Consider the following 25,014-nt stretch of genomic DNA (forward strand, 5'->3'; position numbering starts at 1 on the left):
TTCTTATAAGGAGAGCCACCAGCAACAATGCTGCAAATTTGGTGTCTCAACCCCAGGCTTCAGTTTAGGATATGGGAAATCACGAAAAGCCAAAAATGCAGAATTTTCCTGGCTTTTCCAGTTTTGGCTTTCCAGCTTCTGTTTAAAGGGGCCATTTTTTTCTAGCCGAAAAATACTAAAAGGGTATTTTTCAGCTTTTCCGGTTTGGCAAAGCTGAATGCACAGCCCTATTTGTTACAATTCTTCTTTTCTTTTTGCAAGGTGCAGATCTTAACAAGGGGCAAAAACGCATGGTCGCTTTAGCCTCCTTTATTCCCTGTTTCAGCCAGAATTCAGCCAGGATCGAATGCATGCGTTTCGCCGAACGTGCGTTCGATCCTGGATGAAACAGGAAATAAAGGATGCTAAAGTGACCACGCGTTTTCAACCAAGGTCATGCTCATTTTCAGCAGTGGTTAATGTTTTATTGAACATACTGCCTAAGGAGGTCCTAGGAAGTCCGATTATGCATGCTCACTTTACCCTGCTTTATTCCCTGTTTCAGACAGGATCAAAGCAACCTGGGTTGGGGAAAACTGTCTGCATTGGCTTGAATGATCAGAGAATAACTGTGTGCAAATCGAGGACATGAATACAGAAAAGCAGTCTCCCAAGTTCAAATCAAGTCCCACCCCCTTTAATTGCTGGTCTGTGATTGGCTCACCTCGTGAGAGAACATTTCCTTCCTCCCAGACCCAACTGCCGCATAAAAAAGCATTTTAAGAACAAAAAACAAAAAATGGAGCCATTTGAAAGAGGGGGGGGGGGAATCCAAGCCTTATTTTTAAAAAGCCTTTCTTTCTCTCAGAAAGAGCTCCCAGGAAGCAATTGAATCCCTGCCTTTTTGTGATTGACTGTGAGAGATGCCAATCTTTGCTGCTTCCCCTGTATGTCTATCAGCAAACAGAACAGAAGAGGGGTTTGGAAAGGGGGCGGGGAAAGCTCAATGCGAGGCAAGTGTATGCATGCTCTTTGGATCTGGTTTCAGCTAGGATAGACTGTTTGACTCTGGCAAGAAGAGGAATGGGAATAGCCGAATTCGTTTAAGGTTGAAACGGGGTTGAGCCGAAAAGGAATGAGGTAACGTGCATTTTCAAAAACTTGATCCTGGCTGAAATAGGGAATGAAGGAGGCTAATGTGCTGCCTCAGAGGGTGGTGGAGTCCCCGTCTTTGGAGGTCTTTAAGCAGAGGCTACATGGCCATCTGTCGGGAGTGCTTTGATTGTGGGATCCTGCATGGCGGGGGGAGGGTTGGGGTCACTGAGGATGTGTGGGGGGGGAGGTAGTTGTGAATTTCCTGCATTGTGCAGGGGGTTGGACTAGATGACCCTGGTGGTCCCTTCCAACTCTATGATTCTATGATTCTAAACCTACCATGCATAAGTGACCCTTATGTTTATGTGATGGGTGGTATTTTTCCAGCTTTTTTGCTCAATTCTACTCCTTAATATATCTCTTGTCACAATAGGCTGTTGACTATGTGTGTCCCATGATCCCCAGCATAGTCTTTTTGGGTGGTCACCAGGAGAAAAGTTGGTTGGATCCCACAAGTACTGTTCAGTGCCTTGTCTTCTGTTGGACATTTAAAAATTGCTTATGGCCATCTAATGTTTCTAATTAGTATTGATATTACCAGTGATATTTTAATGTAATGTGTTTTTATAAATGAACAGGTGAAATGGAACATAAAGTGTGCTTAAAATCAAATTACATCTTTCTGTCTCCCTTTCAGGTTAGGTTGTACTTTTATGATATTTTTTTCTGTAGCAGCACTGAGACGTTCTGAATTATTGCATTAAAGATGACATAGTAAAAGAGACATGTCCTATTAGACAGTTTTAATTACATTATTTCTTTGAATTCTAAAACTACAATTAAAGGCCAACACGTGGAAAACCAAAGCTTAACAAGGAAAATGACATTTGGAAAGCACAGAAAGAATGAATGCCATTCAAGTGCCATACTGCTAGTGTGATTTTTTGAATCTGAAATAGTATGAAATGTATGTAAGTGCCTTGTTAAAAATATGCTTGCAAGGCATCAGATCCAGCATTATGTCATTTTCTGTGTATTAATAAATGTGGCAAGAGGATTAGGAAAAGAGGCAGACTCATTTCTGCTGGGATCTCTTTGTAGCTGTAATAGTGGCAAGAACTCCTGTGACCTCAGGAGCTGACATCCTTCTGCCAAAAGCTTTCTGGTGAATGTGCATATTAATCTCTGGTGTCGGGTGTGGCATTGCCATACCTATGAAAGTAATTTAATGAGGCTTAGGGTAGCCACAGGTAAAAATGTTTGTGATCGTTTGAATTCAGACACTGCAATGTTTGACACAATGAACTGCTGGCAAAAACAGAACTGGAAAGCTGTTTTGGTCTGTATTCTATAATGCAGAGCACTGGGATTCTAAATATTAGTTTAGAAACGTGAGGCCCATGCAGGAGCAAGCTAGAAAGTAACCCGAAAACAGCTTCCTTGGAATACAACAGTTTAGAAAAGGCAAGATAGATATGACAAATAAAAATAAATAAACAGAAGTGAATACACTGGGTAGAGGGTCCCCTCATTGCTTTGCAGATTAAACACAACTAAATTTAAAATGTATCAACGGTGCTGTCGTTAGAATTCTAGGGTACTACTAGAAATGGGGTTCTTTAAGGTCCTGACCTGGATGGCCCAGGCTAGCCTGATCTCATCAGATCTCAGAAGCTAAGCAGTGTCAGCCCTGGTTAGTATTTGGATGGGAGACCACCAAGGAATACCAGGGTTGCTATGCAGAGGAAGGCACTGGCAAACCACCTCTGTTAGTCTCTTGCCATGAAAACCCCAAAAAGGGGTCGCCATAAGTCGGCTGCGACTTGAAGGCACTTTACACACACAAGGCTCAAGCAGCCTCAGTTCTTCCCTAAATTCCCCTTCCCCATCAAATTTGAGTTCAGCTGTTCTGTGGAATTTAGCAGATTCTCTTACGTTTCTCATATGCCTATCATTGTTAGCGCTTGGCATTTTTCTAATGGTGTGCACTAGTTCTAGAACATCAATTGTTGCATGATTTTTTCTTTTGAAAATATGAAGCTGAGAGAGAAATGCTTTACTTGAAAATTAATGTTTCTAAACCACTGAATGAATCCCTTTCCTCCCTATAGCCTTGAATCGCTTTCCTTTCTGTAGTCTCCTTATTTACAACCCGGAGACATGGCAAGATCCTCCTGAGTCATCAGCATAACAAAAGAATGATCCGCTTGCAGTGGTGTAGTTAACAAAAAACGCTGAACAGCCAAACCCTGAACAACAGACAGCAATAACAATCTCTGTTTTTGCTGCCGGAATTCATCTGTGAATTGAACATGTTCAGCAGCCATAATATGTTTCCTCATCTTATAAGATCCCACTTGAATAATCAAGGTTTGCGTTGAGCCCATGAATGTGCAAAATTCTTCTGCATCCCTAGGAAACTCTTGGACTAAGGTAAAGATGCATCCAAATATAATTTTAATGGTGTATTTAACTAGCGTAGGCATTCCAATGAACTTAACCAGTTAGGTTTAAAGACTCGTTTAAAATTCTGTTTTCTAGATGACTTAAAGAATCACTGCTCTATTCAGCAGGCATGCAGATTTCTTCTTGCAAGTAATTTTAATGAGTGTTAACGAGCATGACAACCTGCTGAACTGAAACCTCTCTCGTCTTTGCTTCAACTGGATCTAGTGTAGAAAGTAAGAAAATGTTTATTTGAGTCACAAGCAAGAGGCGCTCTGGATCAGCTCTCTCACATCCCTAATGACATACTTAATATTTGTTTTCCTTCCATTATTGTGATAACACAAAGAAATATTTCCATACTCAAGGGGGGACCCTTTTGTTGGTTTTTATATTGGTACAAATGTGCACTTTTCTTCAGAGCCGGAGTGGAGGAAATGTCATGATCTTGCGTTGTTGTTTGTTCAGTTATTATAGACGATTGAACCGTGTACAAAAAAAAATCTATCTCCTATGCAAATAATATTTTCTGCTTTGAAACGGTCACTTCTTTTTTCTTTAGCTATTTAATATGGTCTTTTCAAGATAGCTGTGGGGATCCTGAAAGGATAGTAATAGCAGCTTCAGGGGCTGTACTGTCCAGGTGTGCCGTTCCAGCTGGGTCTGCGACTGCTTGGTCCTGTCTGTCTGCCCTTGTTGTTTCAGCCAAAAGACCAAGGCCAGAAAATCCCTCAGATGCAGGGAGGGGAGGGATTAACTTCACCCTCCAAGTCTCTCCTACACAGTTTAGAGAAAACCTGGAGCCTCCACCCTGCCTGCTTATATAGGCCAGACCTAATTGTGAGCATGCCCATCAGCTTTCCCTAACTTCCCACACCTGTTCTGCATTTGCCTGACATCTTAGCTGACCTGAGCCAGCTACAACTACTGCTGGCAGCACTGGCAGCTCCTTAAAGGGGCCACTCAGTGCTATGTAGGAGATATGCATTACCTGACTTGGCAATGCCTGCCCTCTTGCTGTCATGGCAGCTGTAGGAGGTGTTGGCAACCTTAAGGTTGGTGGGGTCGTGGCTACCTGCTGTGGCCTGTGTAAGTCTGAGAGAAGGTCCAGTCCTGGATGCCAGGTTAGCAGCCACTAAATCCAGCCAATGCTGAGCCAGTAAAGCATGGAAAGGCATGGTGTCACCCACTTACCTGTGGCAGCACTGTTGAGATCCGGGCACTCACAGGAGCTGTGCTCAGAGGAGGGCATATGAAGAAGGGAGATGTAAAGGTTGAAGGCCTAGGTATCTGAGTCACACAGCTGGCTACCAGAGAACTGCCCAGCTCCAATAACTAGAAAGGCACAGCAGTGGAGGAAAACAGCAGAGTCCAATACCCCTATGCTGTAACTCAAAGCCCAGGCATGGGTTTAAGAAGGAAGATCCCAACCTTTTCCCCCCTGTATGTTAAGATCCATAAACAGAGCTTCCTGCCAAGAAGGGAAGCCCATATGGGCCAGCACCACTAGCAGGTTGGGACCTTGCCACACTACCATCTGCCACATCACCTGGCGAAGGCTCTCTTCCTATAGAAGTTAACCACACAGCCCTGGGAGATATATGTTTCCCCTGTCCCCATAACAGTGGCTATTGCTCATTTTTTCCTTCCAAATTTTCTTCACATTTTGGAGGGGGTTACGATAGTACAATGCATTTTCCATGGTATCAGAGTAACAGTCGGACTTTATCCCAATTAATTAGTCAGACTCCTACTATTCAGTTTCTGGCAAACAAATAATAAAGGTCGTTTGTACTTTTTATGCATGTGTGATTTTATTGATTTTTGTAATTATCTCAGCTTATTAGCTGCCCTGTGTTTTGACTGTGTGGCAGGGATCCAATAAATACATCAGACTATCCAAAGGTATTGTTTTTAAGCGCTATCCTATTTTATACATAAAAGTAAAGTAATATAATTTTGTATTGATTCAGAACAATAAGGACATGTGAATCTGGGATTTGTTACTTATAGGTTATATTAAAATTATTATTTTTTCAATTTGTGCATTGAAAAGAGGGGGATGGGACTGGTCTTTCCCCCTAACACATAACAGTGAAGATAATCTAAATTCCACCCACATAGGTAAACTGTAATAATGTGAAATGCCTGTTTCTGCTGTTTTCCTGTCAAGAATATCATTGCAATGCAATCAGACTGACATGAATAGTGATGAAGAAATGGGAGCACCTTAGCATCTTGGCTTGCAAGTTGGTTTGTTTAATTTATTCATATCTATTTAAAAGCAGTCTCAATATACATGTGGCTAGTCAGAGACTCAGTTATTTATTTAGGGTACTTTTAACTTCCTTTGTTCCACTGAGTTGTGGCTTCACAGAGTTCATAGGCCAAGTCTTTGTTCCTTTGTTCAACTGAGTTGTGGCTTCACAGCTGCTTTACCCCCGCCCTGCACATGACACAAGACCCCCCCCCCATGAAACCCATGTTAACCTGTCTACTGCCAACAATTTAATGTACAGGGAGGGGAAGGGGCACAGAAGGTGGTAACTGCTCTGCCCTTTATGGCAACCATCTCCCTCTCTGGGCAGGCAGGCAGGCACTTTCCATACAATTTAGGTGCCATGTATATTAGCATGCTGAAAGGCGAATGACCACAAGTGATTTTGTAGATTCCTTTAAAATAAGATTTAATCTGAACTCTGCTGTTCTGTTGTTTCATTGATAGTCACTGTAAATTACTGTGCCCAGGAGTTTGTTCTCTAGCTGAGATGTAAGACATTGGTGTTTTATTAGCAAGAATATGAACTGCAGACATTTGTAAGCTGTGCTTGATGTCACATGGAAGAAAACCTATTAAAGAGCAATTTAAAAGATAAAATGCATCTTTGCTACTTTGGAGGTGCATCTCATCCTGCATTTACACAATACACAGTTCCCAGTTTGAGTTGACAGACATTGTCTGGGAGTTTTATAATACCAAGAGTATCAATGTTTGATTCAGATCAGGACCATAGTGCATGGGGAGAGGGCATTTAAGCCTTCCCCATATTGTTTTCCTGACATGAAGCAGCCCTGTGTAGCTACTACATGTAGTCTTTTAAGTGCATGTTATATCTCCTCAATGGGGCAAGTAGTGCCTCCCTGGAGACAATTCAGTTTGGGAAAATGGTACAGGGAGAAGGGCCCCCCATAAATGCTGTGGTTCCAATTCAGATTGGGACCCTGAATGTCAAAGGGTTATAGAGCCCCAGACCACATCTATTAACCAGACCTGGAGATGGACCCAGGAACTGTCTATCATGTATTCTGGCCCTGCATTTCAAGTTCAGGTTCAGCTTCTTCTTCTTCTTCTTCTTCTTCTTTTTTAGTGAGAAAGATCATGAAAAGGAAAGGGTGCTGGGTCAGAAATGTCTTCATGCAACCCCTCTGAATAAGAAATTAGCAGAAGAAACTAATGAGCTAGCTGTGATAAATTGATGTATTCCACTGAAATCAGGTCAAATAAAATGAAAAAAAGTTTTTAAAAGTGTGAACAGCTTGAGAAGCAATTGTGAAGTACCCAAGGTCCAGAGAAGAAATTATCAGAATAATTCATTGAAGTGTATATGATGAATGGATGGTGTTCACACAAAACCAGGTTAGAACCATTACAAAGAATGAAAGTGGCTCTAATAATAAGGGTGGAATAGGGCAGTGGCCAATAAGAAGGATATAATGATAGCATTTATCTAGGCTAGGGGAAACAGGAATGTAGCAGAATTCGGAGGCAATCAGATAAGTATGGGCATAAGTAAGGTGCTTCAGTTAGTTGTAGACCAGATAGCCTTCTGTTGTATTGTGGCTCAACACACAACAAAATGCCACAGGCGATGTAGTACCTTAGGACAAAATTCCCGTCTCTACTTGGCTGACTTGGCTACTGTCACTGAAATATGGCTTTGAGGTTTAGTGTTCGGATGCTGAGGCTTAGATCCTAAACCTTGATTTTGATTTGAAAGTACCCTTTTTCATTATGAAGGCAGTCTTCACTTTGGTTAGGTGCTTCTGGGTATTCAAGGCATGTTCAATGAAAACAATGAAAACAGAAATGCACTGCCAAAGGAACAATATCTGCAGCAGAGGACTGCTTCCACAATAGATGAAGAGCTATGTAAGTGGAAGCAAGCCATCGGATCCAACCCTATGGGGTGGAACTGTGGCTCAGTGGTAGAGCTTCTGCTTGGCATGCTGAACGTCCCAGGTTCAATCCCCGGCATCTCCAGTTAAAGGGACTAGTCAAGTAGGTGATGTGAAAGACCTCTCCCTGAGACCCTAGAGAGCCGCTGCCGGTCTGAGTAGACAATACTGACTTGATGGAGCAAGGGTCTGATTCAGTATAGGGCAGCTTCATGTGTTCATATGTTTAACCCACTATGTGAGGACAAGCATAGACGATGAAATACTACAATAATGTGCTCTTCTTAGTTTCCAGTTGGGGCGTAGATTGATGGATTTCCCATATAAATTTGCCTTTTGGGTGTGGCCAGGAAAGAAAAGAAAGTGACTCAAGTAGGTTGGGTGGATGGGGCTGGCTGTGATTGGTGTTGCATGCTGTAAATTTGGTAGAGCAAAGCTGCTTCAGTGCATTTACTACCATGAAGCCTGTGCAGATAAACATTGTTAGTTTCAGTGTAGACTGCTGCAGCACCTCATACTGGTCCGTATCACGGTCCAAAAAATCACTTTAGGGGCCCTCAAGACATTGGACATACCAGAAATGTGTGTGTCTTTGAACACCAGGACTTTTTGTTGTAATAGAATCTGCTTTTGAAAATAGTTTGAGATTGTAATGTGGATAGGTACTCTCTAAGAAACACAACCCTAAAGCCCCCTTGGGCAAGCTGTGAACCAGTGATGCAGTTATTTGCATCCTACCCTCTATTTTCAGTGACAAGAGTGCATGAAAGTGAGCTGATACAGTCACATTACCTACAAATTCTATGAGATGCAATGTATCGGTGATACTTCATTTTTTTCTTATCCAAGGTCATCTGCTTGGCCATTAATCTGCGGAAAATGTCTTGGAGTGTTTGGAGGTTAAAGGTCAATTTGAAAGAAAGAAGTGTAATTAAAGCCCCCTTTCCTTCTTTTGAGCCTGTTTTCAAAATGAATGTCTTTCATGCACATCACTGCAGATAGTGATAGGGCTGTTGAATTAAAAAAAATTTGGTATAGTTCGGATTTGGCCGAATTCAGCCCGTTTAGATTCGGGATATGCTGAAGTCCGAACTCCCCCACTTCGGATCCGTTCAATTCGGCGGGAATTCAAAGTTCGGAAAAAAAATTCGGCCGAATAAAGCCATTAAAAACACAATCGTGCCTTTCCGCGGCTCTGGGGGGGCATTTTTGGGTTTAGAGGTCCCAAACTTTCAGCAGAGCTTCAAAGGACGTTTATTGAAAGACTCCCCAAGTTTTGTAAAGATTGGGTCGGGGGGGCTGAGATATGGGCCCTGAAAGGGCCCCCCCACCCTTAATGTGCATCTCTGAGCAGAGCTTGCCGCCCACGCACAAAGCTCCCAGCCCCGACAACAGCTGAGACGTTTGCAAAGCAACTGCAAAACAACTGCAAAACAACACCTTTGCAACACACAACTGAAACCTCCCCCCTCAAACCAGGGAGCGAGAGACTCGAGGGGGAACACACACCCCAGGCAGAACCGACGAAAGCCCCCTTTGGCTTCCCCCCCACCCACAGAAACTGCTCCCTCCCCACACACACACAGACTCTGCTTCCCCCCCCCCCACACACACACATACACAGGAGAAAAATTATAGATTAAAGCCCCCAAAGGGGTCTTACTGTGGCTGTCTTCTGTTCCATCAGAAGGGGCTGGGGAGGACTTGTAATCCAAGATGATTCCAATTAGGCACGTTTTGCTCTGGAGTGGATATGCACACAGGATCGGCTGATCCATTCATCCCAATAGGGAAAAGGGGAAAGGGGAAAGCCCATATCTCGGGACCCCCTGACCCAATGTTCACAAAACTTGGGTGGTCTCTTAAGAACACTGGTCTGAAACTCCGCTCAAAGTTTGGGATCTGCACCCCCAAAAATGCGCCCCCTGCAGCCATGGAAAGAGAAAAGGGGGGGAGGCAATATTTCGGCCCCCACTGAACCCATCCTTACAAAACTTGGGTAGTATCTTAAGAATAATTGTCTGAAGCTATGCTGAAAGTTTGGGGGCTATATCCCCAAAAAAGCGCCCCCTGCAGCCACATAAATGGAAAAGGGGGGGAGGGAAAAGGGGGAGAGCCCATATCTCGAGACCCCCTGACCCAATGTTTACAAAACTTGGGGGGTATCTTAAGAAGCTTCATCTGAAGCTCCACTGAAAGTTTGGGGTCTACCCCCAAAAATGCGCCCCCTGCAGCCATGGAAAGAAAAAGGGGGGAAGCCCATATCTCGGGACCCCCTGGCACAATGTTTACAAAACTTGGGGGGGGGGTATCTTAAGAAGCTTCATCTGAAGCTCCACTGAAAGTTTTGTGTCCGTACCCCAAAAAATACGCCCCCTGCAGCCACAGAAAGGAGCGAATGTGCACAAGCACCCCCCCACACACACACGAGGATTTCGCTCTCTCTCTCTCTCTCCCTGGCCGGGCCGCACATCAGCTGATTCCTCCAGTACTCAATCCTGACTGATTGGTCAGAAGAAGACCCAGCTTGGCCACCGATTGGCCGGGGGAGGAGAATGCTGCTTACTGACGGTTATGCTTTACTGACGGTTATGCTGCTTACTGACGGCCCCAAATTTGCCGAATTTATTCGCGAACTCCCGAACTCGCTGAATTTGGCCCCCCGGTTGCCCGCCAGTTTTGAGTTCGGTTCCTCCCGAACTAAAAACCACCGAATCAGGGGAAATTCGGCTGATTTTCAGTTCGGGCCGAACCGAATCAACAGCCCTAGATAGTGAATATAGTTTCCAGTCAGGTGTTTGAACCGCAGAGAATGCGCAATAAATATCTCTCCCTATGAAGTCAAACATCCAGCATTTCCTACAGGAAGATGGTTGCCATCCGTGATTTTTTTTTTCTAAAGTAAGTGTTTGGATAATTTATTTTATGGGAGCTCTGTGGCTCTGATGGATTACAGTTTTATTGCTATTTCTAGAAGACATAATGGAAGTTCTCTCTGGGAGAGGAAATTTGCTAGGGTGGTATAGTTGGGAAGCAACAGAAGAGTTGTGAGTGTTCATAAATTATAGGTATAATATTTAGTAGAAAATCATTTGAACATTTTTGCTTTATATTTGGCTTCTTAAAATAATTACAGATGAACCAATAAGGCACCTTCACTAGAAACTCAGATTTGGCTCACATCTATGGTCATCAGTCCCCTGACAGGCATAGCGGGTCCTCTACCTCTTGTTTCCTGCTGCCTCTCTGAGCAGTATGGGGCGATTTTTTTTAAGCCTGTTAGGCTGATGGCATGACATCACTTCAAAGGAAAACCAGGAAGTGACATTATGCCGCTCTAGGAACCACTGAAAATTTTATGATTTTACCATAGTTTCTGGGGATACCTAGAAAGGCATGGCATCACATCTGGGTCTTTTTTCCCCACAGAAGTGCCAACATGCCATTGTTGATGGCTTCCCTCCTGTGCCCCTCCCATCATGCTGATTGCCAGGCTAGACCCAGCAACCCTCTTCACATCTCATTGTTTTATGCCTTCAATGGGAAGGTGTGTTGCTAAACGTTTCTGAGAACTTCCACTTCACCTTTTATACTGTATACTGTACATAGAAATCCTATAGATTGGTGGTGTCTTCCCAAGTTTTAATTGCTTTTACTTTAATGCTTGTTACTTTTTTATAAACTTACAAAGAGAATTATAAAACATTTACAGTTACTGAATGTAGAGCAATTAAAACTTGAGAGAAGGGCATCAATCTGTATGATGTCAATGTGTTGTATACATATATGTCAACGCTACTTAGAAGCAGCTCTGCAGAGTAAATTTGCTTCTAAGTAGTCCTTGATTATTTCTCAGCACTTAATAGTATGTTAAGCTATAATGAACTAATCTGATTTAAATATGTAGTAAACTGAAAAGGGCAATATCCCCATCTGTTATTTGTTTGTTTGTTTGTTTGTTTATTTATACCCAGCCCTCCCTGGTACTGCTGGGCTTAGAGCGGCTTCCAACCGAGTAAATACAATAAATTACATGTGTAACATCGGCTTTAAAACATACACATAAGAACTTTAAAACTATAACTCAATTAAAACATCCAGGTGGCTCTGAAATTCTATGACTGGCTCCTATTAATAATGTCCTCAACAAGGAGGTTGGCCAGAGATGGAAACCAGAAAGGCCAGTAACCTCTGACAGGCCCACTGGCTGAAGGACAGAAAAAGCAATGGGGCTGGAGAAGGAACTAGAAAAGGGGAAAAAAGCAGGAAGAATAAGGAAAAGGAGAGGGGAAGGGAAGAAAAGAGAGGGGGATGTGGGGGAGGGAGGCCAGCTAATCCACATAATCATCACTGACCTCAACCATATGCTTGGCGGAACATCTCGGTCTTACATGCCCTGTGGAACTCAGCTAGGTCTGCACTTACAATCTTTCTCGGTGCTGATAGTAAAGCAGTCTTTTATCAACACAGTAGAGGAATCAAAATATAAAATATGGCCTGAATCTCAGTACTGTATTACAGATTACTTATCTAAAATATATTCCTTAAAGCTCTTTAACATCTAGGGCAGTGTCGGATTTTGCTTTAAAAGGTAAAGAAACAGCAACTCTAACTTTGCAAGTAATTTTGGGGGTCAAATGTAGCACAGAGAGCTAAGCCTCTCAGTGTTCTGATACTAAGAAGGGAAGTTGAGGTGTTCATCTGCTTCTCACTAACCAATATTGGTTGTCTTTAAATTTCTCTTCGTGTGCTGTCCTTAATTCTGTATTAATTTTAAAATGGCATGTTTATGATTCTTATATTTGAAAAATCAAGAAAACAATTCTGATTCTGGAAATATCATGGAATTTACAAATACATTTTTGTATGTTTCTGTTTTATGGTCTTACTCCATTTGTAAGAACCTTCCATAATGCAATAGCATAATACACTGTCTGTGATTAATAGCCTTGCGGTGATGGGTGGCTGAGCAGGTGTTTGGCCAGACAGATGTCTCAGTGAATTCCACAAGCCCCAGTATCCCCACTCTCATATCCTATCATCTGAATTTCAGAGATATTCGGTTCCACTTAGTTATGATAGTCAATAGAAACAGCTATGCTGCTGTTGGCTCTTAGAAAGCATCTATTAATTGAATGCATTCATCACCTTTCTTGAACCAGAGCTGTCTTTAATGTGACACAGTAAATTAAAAGCCAGCCAGAGATATACTTAAGTACAGAAGATGAGGTGTATATAGCCTCCCCAAAATGAAAAATCTAAATACAACTAATGGTCACAAAGTGGAGGAGTAGTCATGAAAATATGGATTGTGGAACAGTATACTTGCTGCTACTCACTACTCTGAAGAAATCCCAACCTGGATATGGGTGGGTGTTCATGCTGGAGTTGTGAATGTCCAGATACCTAAGCTTGTTTTTTGAATTTCATAACTAATGTAGACAGAAGGAGGAAGGAGTTGTGTCACTCATCATTGACCATGTCACAAACCATATCTGAAGGATTCCATTGGACTTATACAACCAAACTCCACTCATAAGCCCCCTATGCATCTGATACGTGAGAGCTGTACTTCATTTTCTTAGGTATAAAACTCTGTGGTTTAAATGCGGGGAAAACTATTAAATTATGGCTATAAAAGAAAAACAACAATAACACAAAACATGCACATTGCAGAGAATGCAAGAAACAAATGTGCATTTACGGTACAAACTCCAGATTATTCTATGGTAAACTAGCTAATGATCATTTGTCATCTCTCTTTCTCTAAAACAAAAATACTTTTATGCAATTCAACATGTACAGGCTCAAATGAAAATAACATTCATATTTGTTTATAATTGTTTTCCTTTATTGATAATACTTGGGATTTTTTTTGCTTTGTAGGGAATAGCTTGTTTATTCATGCTCCTCAATGACTTCAAAGTGCTGGATTTCTATAGTCTTGGAACCATGTGGTGGACATGATTATTGTAAATAAGCTCCCTGTGCACATACTGCTGTTCTTGTATATAAAAGTGGCACTCCCCCTCGCAACAGGCTGGATTTCTTTTGTATTAGCAGAGCAGATCAGGAGATTAAGGGCTAGAGCCTCCTTAGAAATGCAGAAAGATGCCAGGCAAACTAAATATGAGGACGCTTCCTTGACCTGTCAATTGTTCCTTCTCATCTCTTCTTTCTCAGTTTTGTCAATTAGGATTTTTTATCTTTCTAAGATAACATGAAAGAAAAATAGGTTGGTTGAGCAATGCACTATATTAAACCTGCATAAATCAATTTTTTTGGATTTATCGTGCTGTGACACCACAATCAAAGAATTGGCAATTGGAAGATGCATAAAACAAAGCAGCAACATAACCTCTAAAAATGTCTCTTGGCATGTTGTGCGGGGGGGGGGGAGGAATAACTTGTCATTCTTTTATTATTAGAATTAGTGTTCCAGTTACAATAAAGAACAGTCATATTTTTCATCAAGCTGTACAGAAACAACAAAACCATTCCTTCATTGTACTTTATCTGTCAGCTTGCCTATCTTGGCTACATCGAGGTCCTGAATTCGTCATTCCATAATTATCTACATAGAAACTGCTTCCAATGTTTCACCAATACGATGTTTTCTGGCAACTGCAGTATTTGGTAACACAGTTTAATTTACTCTTGAATGTCATCCTCAGCTTAATTCAGTTCAGCAATGAAAAGGAATAACTAAGGATGACTTTTTCATGAGGGAAGGAAAAAGAGTTCTACTAGCCAACCAAAGGCCTAAAACATATACAGAGGGTTCAGATTCCTTGAAAAAATGCTCCATTACATTGTGCTGGTGGGGTCTGGAGATCTCTTGATTTACAACTGATCTCCAGACTTCAGAGATCAGTTACCCTGCAAAAATGGTTACTTTGGAGAATGGAGAGTATGGCATTATACTCCACTGAGGTCTTCCCCAGGGTCCACCCCCGAATCTCCAGGAATTTTCCAACCTAGAGTTGGCAAACATACTGCTTCATGATGTATCTGCCAGACCTGAGAAGACTTTGACTGTTTGTATACAAGTTTTTGTGCTCTTACTGTGATAATGAAGTAAATCTATGTACTTACATGAATTGCAGAATGTAACACAACTTCCTTTATTGCAACTACAAATCAGACTAACAAAGAACTGAACACAAGAAAAAAGAACAGTCCAGGGTGTGTGAAAGCTGGACATTGAAAAAAGCTGATAGGAAGAAAGTAGATTCTTTTGAAATGTGGTGTTGGAGGAGAGTGTAACGGATACAGTGACTGCCAAAAAACAATAATAAATCACTGTTGAACTGACCCTAGAAGCTAAAATGACTAAACTGAGGCTGTCGTATTTTGGTCACATTATGAGAAGACAAGAGTCACTGGAAAAGACAGTCATGCTAGGAAAAGTTGAGGGCAGCAGGAAAAGGGGAAGTCCCAACAAGAGATGGATTGACTCAATAAAGGAAGCCACAGCCCTCAATTTGCAAGATCTGAATAAGGCTGTCAAAGATAGGACATTTTGGAGGTCTTTGATTCATAGGGTTGCCATGAGTCGGAAGCGACTTGATGGCACTTAACACACACACATGCAAAGATTATGCAAATAAAAGTGACAGCTATTCTTTTTGTCCAACCCAAATTCAGAATATCCGCAGAACCTTCTCCTGAGTCCTTACTCTGACTTCTAGATGTTGGTGGGGAACTTGTCACTATAAAATCCCAAAGAGGTCACACTGTCACTTTGCATTTCTAACTGATGCGTTTTATATTTTAAAAGTCACATATTTTTAAATTATTAGGGTAAATAATTAAAGCAAATAAAGAGTCTCTGTTTGTATTTTGGAAGGCTGTTTCCAATTATATTGCATTTGAATTGAAAGTTTGTTTCCTATACTTTTGGAAATGCTAATATGGGAAAGGAATTAATAGAGTGCACTAAGAAATGCAAATCTTAATATGCATATAGGCTAAGGTCTGAGATTAATTGGCTGTTTTTGGCCTGGTGTTTCAGTTACTATCCCTGAGGTACTGATAAGTAAATTTAGGACACTATCTTTAGGAATAATAATTCTGAAGCTAGTCTGTTCTCTCCTGGGACAGGGCAAAAATAATAGCTGCATGAAAAACCTCAAGTATTTTAAAAATCATTTTTCTGAGCATATTGACTGTGGAAATGTTTCCTTTTTCTCAGTTTAAGTTCAGGAGTTGTCAGTGGATCTGATTTAGGCCTTTTTTGCATGGGTTATTTCCATTGTGGTCCCCCCCCCCCAACTACTTTGGGTCTTTGTTTTCACATTTTCTGTTATGCACATTTTCTTCAACCTTCAGAAGTCACTTTGCTCTCTCCCCGCATTTCCCCCATGTTTTCTGGATTCTGATTTACTCCGAGGTTAAGGTCTATGTCAAGCCCAAATTGATTGCAGCTCCTGTGCATAGTTTTAGTTTGGGTTTGTCTCCCCATGCCCACATTCTCACTTCTCCCTCCCACTTGCCTTTCCCCTTCCTTCAACCCCTCCCCTCGAAGCCATTTTTTAAATTTGAAGCTGCTTATTTCTCCTTTCTCCATTTTTTAGGAAGGCAAGGCTCTCCCCTCTGAACCTTCATCTCAATTACACTTTTCAATTACGCTTTCATTTATATGAGACAGAAACTGCCACTGATTTACCAATAGAAGCACAGAAGGGGGACAAGTTAAGAGCTCTGGTTAAGAAAAGGATTTCCCTTTTTCTTTCAAAGAGCTAGATTTAAAGGGGGGGAGAGAATGTTGTATGGGGCGGGGGGAGAATCCCCGAGTTTTGTTCTCTCGCAGAGTCCTCTGAATCCCTTTCTTCGTGCTGCAAGCAGTTTGCCTTTTGGAGGTTGCGGCCAAGAGCCCTAGGACTTGGGCAGGCAAACAGTTTTGTGGCTGCTGCGATGATCTCCTCAGGAAGTATTTCTTCACAGCACGCATAGTTAAATTGTGGAACTCCCTGCCCCAGGATATGGTGATGGCTGCCAACTTGGAAGGCTTTAAGAGGGGAGTGGACGTGTTCATGGAGGACAGCGCTATTCATGGCTACTAGTAAAAATGGATACTGGTCATAATGCATAATGCAGAGGAGCATGCCTATTATATTAGGTACTTCGGAACACAGGCAGGATAATGCTGCTGTAGTTGTCTTGTTTGTGGGCTTTCTAGAGGCACCTGGTTGGCCACTGTGTGAACAGACTGCTGGACTTGGTGGACCTTGGTCTGATCCAGCATGGCCTTTCTTATGTTCTTTTGGCAGCCTAGTGATCGACTGCACTACTTCATAGGGCACCTACAGTGGAGCAATGAAACCTTCACTACTATAACTTTAGCCAGTCCAGCAGTTCAGACTGCCAGGTTCTTGACATGATTAGATCACACTGCTGTGAGTATTCTCATTCTTCAGGCACGAAAACTTAAATTGTTCATCAGAGTGGAAAGTTGAAAAAGTACAACACATGACAGGTAAAGATACTGTTTGCTCAGAGTAGATTATTTGTTCTCTTATTTTTTCTTAAGTAATACAGTATATTGCTGTTGCCATAGCTACCACCAGTCTGTTCCATTAGCTACCATGTGTCAATTATGAATGCACATATTGATGTGTGAAAACAAAAGCTTGAAATAGCATGATTCATCATTGTAAAATGTACGTAACTCTTTTATTGACTAATGAGGTCTTCATTGTTAGTGCATCTTGTAAAGTGGAGAATACTAATTGAACAATAAAAGATTACGTATTTTTGTTGTTAACTTGGGGCCTAATCCTATAAGCATGTATGCTGAAGCCACAGAAAACTGGAGAGTCACCATTATGAAGCAAGGAGTCAATGGCCTTCTACCAGCTCAGGTGTCAGAACATGGATCTTCTCAAACAAAAACTTGCTACTAGGGCTGTTGAAAAAAAAATTCAGAAAATTCGGATTCGGCAAAATTTGGCTTGTTTTTAATCAGGAAATGCCAAAGTCCGAACTCCCCCTATTTGAATCTGTGGAATTTGGCATGAAATTAGGCGTTCCCAAATAAATTTGGCCGAATAAAACTATTTAAAGCACATTTGCGGCTTTCCGCGGCTCCGGGGGGGCATTTCTGGAGGTAGAGGTCCCAAACTTTCAGGGTAGCTTGGAGGGACCCTGCTTGCAAGAACCCCCAAGTTTGGTGAAGATTGGGTCAGGGGGTCCCAAATTATGGGGTCTGGAAGGGGTCCCCCCATCCGCTCATTGGAATGAATGGGAGCAGGCAATCCTTAATGTGCATCTCGAGAGCGGCAAATCCAAGGCAAAACTTCCCTTGTTTCTCGTTGGCCAGAGAGTAAACTTTATATTGCAGAATCTGAATGACATGCTCAGCTTTTAAATATGAGAAAAGCCTCAAATGTACTCTCTATTTTATGTCTTGAGAGTTCTTTCTGCCTGTTGTTCCTGCTGACACTGGAGTCAGGTTTTTACTAGATAAAAAGGTCCAGTCAGGTGAGGATCATTATTCAAGGCAGAAGCTCTGAGGGAGCTGAAGAGCTCTTCAGCCAAGGCAAGAGAAAGGCTTCAAGGCAAGACTACTGAAACAAGGCAAGACGAACTGTCTACTGAAGCAAGGCTTAAGGTACACACCAAAGATGTTGCAGAATCAAAGGACCTACTGAAGCACTTGTTAGCCAACTCTGAAGTTCTGCCTCTTCTTGAAACATTAGGGCATCCAATTCCTAGTCAGATTTAAGGCAGAGATTAGGTCTCATGGCCAGGAATATGGAAAGGGAAGCTTCTTGCTGCCAACTGAATGTTATGTTTTTTTAGAATGGACTTCCTGATGGACTTGCTGCCTGCTCTGTTCTTGTGGTACAGGCAGTGATTGAAGACACAAGGATGATTGTCATTGTGGTGCAGGGTTGATCAGTCATGGGCACTAATGGGTGTGCCTCTGATTTCCAGGATTAAGTAGGTTCTGTTGCTGTAGCCTCTGAATTTTTCCCTTGAGATATCCTCAGAGGATGTTGACTTGTCCTTGTCCCCACAGTACTAAGGCCTGCGGGGACCTTGCTGGTATGCAGGGAGCCCCATGACACAGCTTCCTGCTCTGACGATGACCCTTCTGCATGAGGCTCTGTAATATCATGAGGCATAAACTAGATTTTTAATCCTTAAGAAATATACTCTTGCCAGTGCAGTCATAAACAGAGTTACAGCCTTCTAAACCATTGGCTTCAATGGGCTTAGAAGGGCATAACCCTGTTTAAGATGTCTTGTTCTTTGAATCTTTATAAACTATTTCAACATTGCTCTCTCACCTGCGACACATCATGTGCATATGAATGGCCACTCAGAGCCAATTTGGATGACCTACAGCTCATTCCTGAGCCTTTTGGTGGCTGGGGACGGCCTGGCCGAGACACTGCTAAAGCACCTCCAAAGCTGTTCCCCAGTTGCTGAAAGGCTTTAAAAAGCCTTTTAAATCCCCCCCCCTGAAAATTGGGCATTTTCCTCATTGAAAACAGCGAGGCTGTGCCAGGAAAAACCTGGCACAGCAACGCTGTTGTCAGAGGGGGCATTCCCGGCATGAAAGGGGTCAGGAAACTGCCTACTGGCAGCTCCACCCCCTGGAATGCCCCAGGGATGCCCCCCGGGATGATGGTGTGGGGATTTGCGCTGTTGGGATGCCAGCGGGATCCTGAGCCATCATCCCAGGCTGCGCTACCACGTCCGTGCTGGGAGACCAGTGTGAGCGCCCCCAACGCTGGTGTCCCTTCCTCTCTTGGTGGCGCAAGTGGCCCAGGCGCTGGCACAAGTGGACCTGATGCTGGTGCTGCCACTTGTGCACCTCCTGAGCTCTTTTGGCATTAGAGCTCAGGAATGGGCTGCCCGATAACATATGGTTGAGTTTTTTTAATGCTTGGTTTTGAATTGCAAAACACTTGGTGTAATTTTTTTGTGCACTCATTTTGAGGAAAAATCGGTGTTGCTCACACTTCCCATGTGGTTAGACAACTTGGCTTGTGAATGTGAAAATTATTCTCCTAATCTTTTACAGGTTTGTGATGAGAAACATATTTTAAAGAAAGCTGAAAGCGATGTCCCACGACCTCCTCCTGGCTCCCTCATGCTAAGCCACTACATGGAGGCCGCGAACGCCTTCAACCGGGAGCTCTTCTCACTGTTGGAGATGAAGCCTCTTACTTCTCATTACTAAAGTTGCCATTAAAGCTATTAAGTTTTACAAGCATATTTTACAGATTGTAGAGATAGGTTTGTCTGACTTGTGGGTTCTCTACCATTTTCAAATTTTACAATGGCATTAGGTACTTTAAAAGATTTAAGTAGCAATTTTCATAAGGCATAATGGATTTTTGTTCTTGTTTTTAAAATTCATTTATGTCCCTTTGAAGATTTTTTTCTTTATTACAAAATCATATCCTGGTATACTAGAACTGATGTTTGTGTGTTATGTGATCAGAGCACTAGGCAATGTGACTATATATACAGTTAATTATGATTGTGTAATGTTAACCTTTTGAGGAATTGTTTTCCTTAAAATTTTAATTTCATCGAAGTGATGCACACAACAGAAACACTATAAAAAGAGATTGCATGCAGAGAATGTGTGTATATAATTTAATTTAATTTACGCTCAATAAGGGCTTGTTTTAAGCACTCGTATAGCCATCTACATTTATAAACAAAGAATCAGGAAGTAGTGACGATGTTTCAGCATTGCATGGAGGATTAAGAAAAACTAACATCTTATTTCCATAGCAACAGAATGAGCATACATTTAAAGCAAACTTCTCTCATGTGATAAGCTGTCTGTCTGTATTTATATAGTTGTCTGTATGAACTCTCTCTCAAATTAAATCGGGGTTGTTTCCAGACTAAATTTTCCATTAATTAATGAAACTTCCCTGCCTCCCTTTCTCTTACTGCCACCCACTGATCTCCACAAGAAGGTCTTGGGAAATAAGAGACCCTGTGGAGTGACATGAGGGGGGTCTACAGCAGGAAGGGGGAATCAGTGGAAACTGATAATAGGGGGAACCCTTGTAGACAAAATGGCGATGCTGAATTGGGAAAAAAATCTGCTTTCATCTAATTCTTCTTCCTCACAGGAGACGAAGGAGTCATGTGGGGAGGGGGGAAGGCATTTCTGGTTTATGGTTCATAAGACCCAACCTGAAATGATATAATTCTTACATGGCAGTTGTATACGTACTTACTCAGAAGTTAAAATCACATGAGGCTAGGGTTGCCAACTGCCAGGTAGTAGCAGATCTCCTTCTAATTCAAGTGATCTCCAGCCGATAGAGATCAGATCGCCAGGAGAAAAATGGCGGCTTTGGCCATTGAACTCTATGGCATTGAAGTCCCTCCCCAAACCCCGCCCTCTTCAGGCTCCGCCCCCCAAATCTCCTGTTGGTTGCAAAGAGGGACCTGGTAACCCTACATGAGTCCAATCAAGCACATTCCTAATTGTGCATATAATGGCAGCCTTTGTCTTATTCCTATTGTCTTGACAATGAGAGAACTTCTAGAATTCTGTATTCTGAAAATGCACATGTCATGCAGTTTCTTGTACTAGTTATGAACTGGTGTATGAACCTGTGTGCTAAGAAAGGTCCTCCAGGCATCATCCCCTGATCATCTCCTTCATCAGTGTGGTTCCTTTGTCCCTCATTTTCTCTGTGGTATCTTCTGTGTTATGGAGTGTATTGCCTAAGAATAATTCATCCTTGCTTTCCTTCTGTAGAGCCATATGGTAGTTTTGCTACTGTCAGTTTATTTATTTAGATATTAACAGATATATCTCACCTTTCCTTGTGGTTCAAGGCAATTTACAATAAGAGTTTAAAACATTTTAAGTTAAAACCAAAAAATATATTAGCAAACCCCAAACTAACATTTGGTGCTAGCATGTTGCAAAAAGGGCGGATTTCTCTGTTTTTATTAAAAATTGGCTGTTTGGTTTTTATTGTTAATATGGTATACGGTTGTTAATATGGTATACTGTTAAACATCTTAGTTTTGCAGATCGTGCTTTTTGTAAGAAAGGTGGATGATACCGTATATACTCACGTATAAGCTCAGTTTTTCAGCCCAAAAAAAAAGGCTGAAAAAACTCAACCCGGCTTATACGCGGGTCAATACAGTAGGGGGGAGGGAGGGAGAGGGAACTTACCACCACCGCTGCCGCTGGCCCACACGCCTTCCCTGCGGCCTGGGAGCGGCCAGCGGGGCCTTCCTGTGCACAGGCAGGGCCCCGCTGCCGCCCCCGCCGCTGGCCTGTGCGCCTTCCTTGCGGCCAGGGAGCGGCCAGCGGGGCCTTCCTGCTCGCAGGCAGGGCCCCGCCGCCACCCCTGCCGCCGGCCCGCGTGCCTTCCCTGCGGCCTGGGAGTAGCCCCCGCCGCCTCCAGCTGATCAGCGGGCCTTGTCCTCCTGCCTCTCCCGGTGAGTAGGGGGTTCAAGGGCTCTTCCCCTTCCCCCCCTAGGGTGGCGCTGGGGTTCGGGTAGGTCTGGAGGGCCCGAGCGGGAGGGCAACCCGGGGCAGGAGCGTTGTATAAGCCGACCCTCGGCTTATACGTGGGTGCCTAATTTCCCCCCATTTTGGGGGTGAAATTAGGCACCTCGGCTTATATGCGGGTCGGCTTCTACACGAGTATATATGGTAAGTATTTTAAAATATTTGACATCATGAAAACTATGTGGTATATATCCTGGCTGAGAAGATTAAGAAGTAAAACTACTTTTTCTTGCATTGTCAGTAGAAATAAAACCATCATACCTTAATCTCTTATTTATTTTAAACTTGATTACTAATGGAACAGTGCAAATAAGCAACTGTTACCTTTTCAGCGTCTTTTAATTCCTTCAACCCTTCAGATCAGGTTATGCAAATATTAAGGCTGCCCTTTTACTTCAACATGATGAATACAGTAACGTGAGATTTTATCAATGTTCAAAGCTCAGTGAAAGAAAAAGAAAAAGCCCTGTATCTTTTGGATAACTGTTCACTAATTTACATTTTGGGCTAAAAGTGATTGTAGTTATTTAAATAAATACAAGCCTTTTACAGATCGTATTCTTCCTCTCTCCTCTAACAGCTTTCTCAGTGGTTCTTGTAGGTTATCTGGGCTGTGTGACCGTGGTCTTGGTATTTTCTTTCCTGACGTATCGCCAGCAGCTGTGGCAGGCATCTTCAGAGGAGTAACACTGAAGGACAGTGTCTCTCAGTGTCAAGTGTGTAGGAAGAGTAATATATAGTCAGAAAGGGGTTGGGTTTGAGCTGAATCATTGTCCTGCAAAAAGTATCAAAGGTAATGTGCTAATCATTGTCCTGTAAGTAGCAAGATAATGTGCTAATGAGGGTGTGGTATGTTAATATGGAACCATTGTATCCTGAAGTGATCTGTTAATGTGTGAAATCCAAAGCTAATCCGCATGGCTATTGTGGACTGTATTCTTTGTTAGTCTGGAGGTTTTCAGGACAGGAAGCCAAGTCTTATTCATTCTTAAACTCTCTTCTTTTCTGTTAAAGTTGTGCTGATGTTTATGAATTTCAATGGCTTCTCTGTGCAATCTGACAAAATAGTTGGTAGAATTGTCCAGTCTTTCAGTGTCTTGGAATAAGACCCTGTATCACTTGACACTTGACACTGAGAGACACTGTCCTTCAGTGTTACTCCTCTGAAGATGCCTGCCACAGCTGCTGGCGAAACGTCAGGAAAGAAAATACCAAGACAACAGTCACACAGCCCGGATAACCTACAAGAACCAATGAACTCTGACTGTGAAAGCCTTCGACAGCTTTCTCAGTGTTTGTTTGCATAGTGGACCCCAAAGTCAAGGAAGAACTTCTAAATTATTATTCTAGTAGTAACTTGTTTTCTTAACAAAACAAAAATCAAGACAGCCACGAAGTTTTTTAAAAATTCATCTCTCGGAGGAAAGCGCTATGGCATTATATAGCTATTAGCTATTGTTATTTTGTGACTGTCTTAAAGCTAAAGCTACTGTTCCATTTAATTTTTTATCAAAATCTTGGCAAGCTGTGCCTCTTATGGGAAACCTTAACAAAGAAAGAGTGCTTTCAAAAATAATCCATGAACTCTTAAGCACCCACTTGAATGCAATATATTACAGTTCCTTATCTCTCTGAGAATTCTCACATTTCTGTGAGATTCCTCTCTCCTCCTCCTATCATAAGAGACTGAGAAAACTTTTTATTAACCATTAATTCTTATTCCCAGCTAGTCAGATGTTAGGTTTCAAAGATGTAGCCTGACCAAGAATATGGGGTAGAAGCGTTTTAAGTAGATAAATTCTTACATGAATGTCTTGGAGGAAGGATGGGATAAAAATGTTGAAATAATAAAATAAATAACAAACTCCCATGATATGTGATATGCCATAATGTAAATAGCAGCCAAAAATGATTTGGAGGTTCATTATTTTCTACCATTGAGTGCTCAAGATTACACTATTGCATAATACGGCTAGACTGCCTGGTTCAAAGTTTAATACTTGGAATCCTGCCAAGGCACAGATCAAAAGGGCTTTATAAATAAATTTGAAGTTCGGTCCTATTCTGGAGATTACTTGATATGATTGAACAGAAAATGTTATATGTATTTCTGCTTTGCAGTTAAAATATATATTCCTGTAAGTGCAAAATGTGTGGTAATCACTTCCCTAATCAAATCTTAAGGTCAGCTCTGCATGAATGTCATCTGAGCAAGCTTCCATCCAGTGAAGACAATTTGCATAGTAGCAACAGTGCATCCCAACGTGCCAGTAATTGTCTTTCCTTAGACAGCTGACAAGTGGTAACTAGGCCAGCCCTGGTCACACATACCAGGGTGAGTGTAAAACCTTCTATTGCTGCACTGATATTTTAAGAGATACTCTGTCATCTTTTTAATACTGAAAGCGAAGAGATCAAGTGGCATCAAATATCACTTCGTCAAGGAAGAGATGAAAAACTATACATATGCCTGCTCTGACTGGGACTTTCTTTTACTAAATAAAGGCTTCCCATTTAAATCGGAGGATTATTTTAATAGTAGTACATATTTGTAATAAAAGATGAATGAATGCATTTGCTGCATACAGCCAGTATTTCTAGGTGGTGGCTGCGTTCAGATGCAAAGATGATCTGTGGCTTGTTTAAATGACAGTTTGTTGTGAACCTAATCCAGGAGCCAACCTTCTGCCAGTGCAGCTGCCAGAGTACAGGTTGAATAGAGGGTCTGTAAGTGGTCCTAGTTAGGAAACACACAGCTGCATTCTGTACTAACTGAAGCTTCTGGAGCAGTCCCAAGGGCAGCC

The 25,014-nt window shown here is 42.1% G+C and overlaps 1 protein-coding gene across 1 annotated transcript in view; it reads left to right on the forward strand.

The window, feature by feature from the left end:
* Positions 1 to 25,014, forward strand: part of NAV3 (neuron navigator 3) — a 406,649-nt gene that overhangs the window by 20,993 nt on the left and 360,642 nt on the right. The window lies entirely within an intron of this gene.

This window comes from Euleptes europaea, chromosome 3 (assembly GCF_029931775.1).
Source record: "Euleptes europaea isolate rEulEur1 chromosome 3, rEulEur1.hap1, whole genome shotgun sequence".
In the NCBI taxonomy this organism is placed as follows: domain Eukaryota; kingdom Metazoa; phylum Chordata; class Lepidosauria; order Squamata; family Sphaerodactylidae; genus Euleptes; species Euleptes europaea.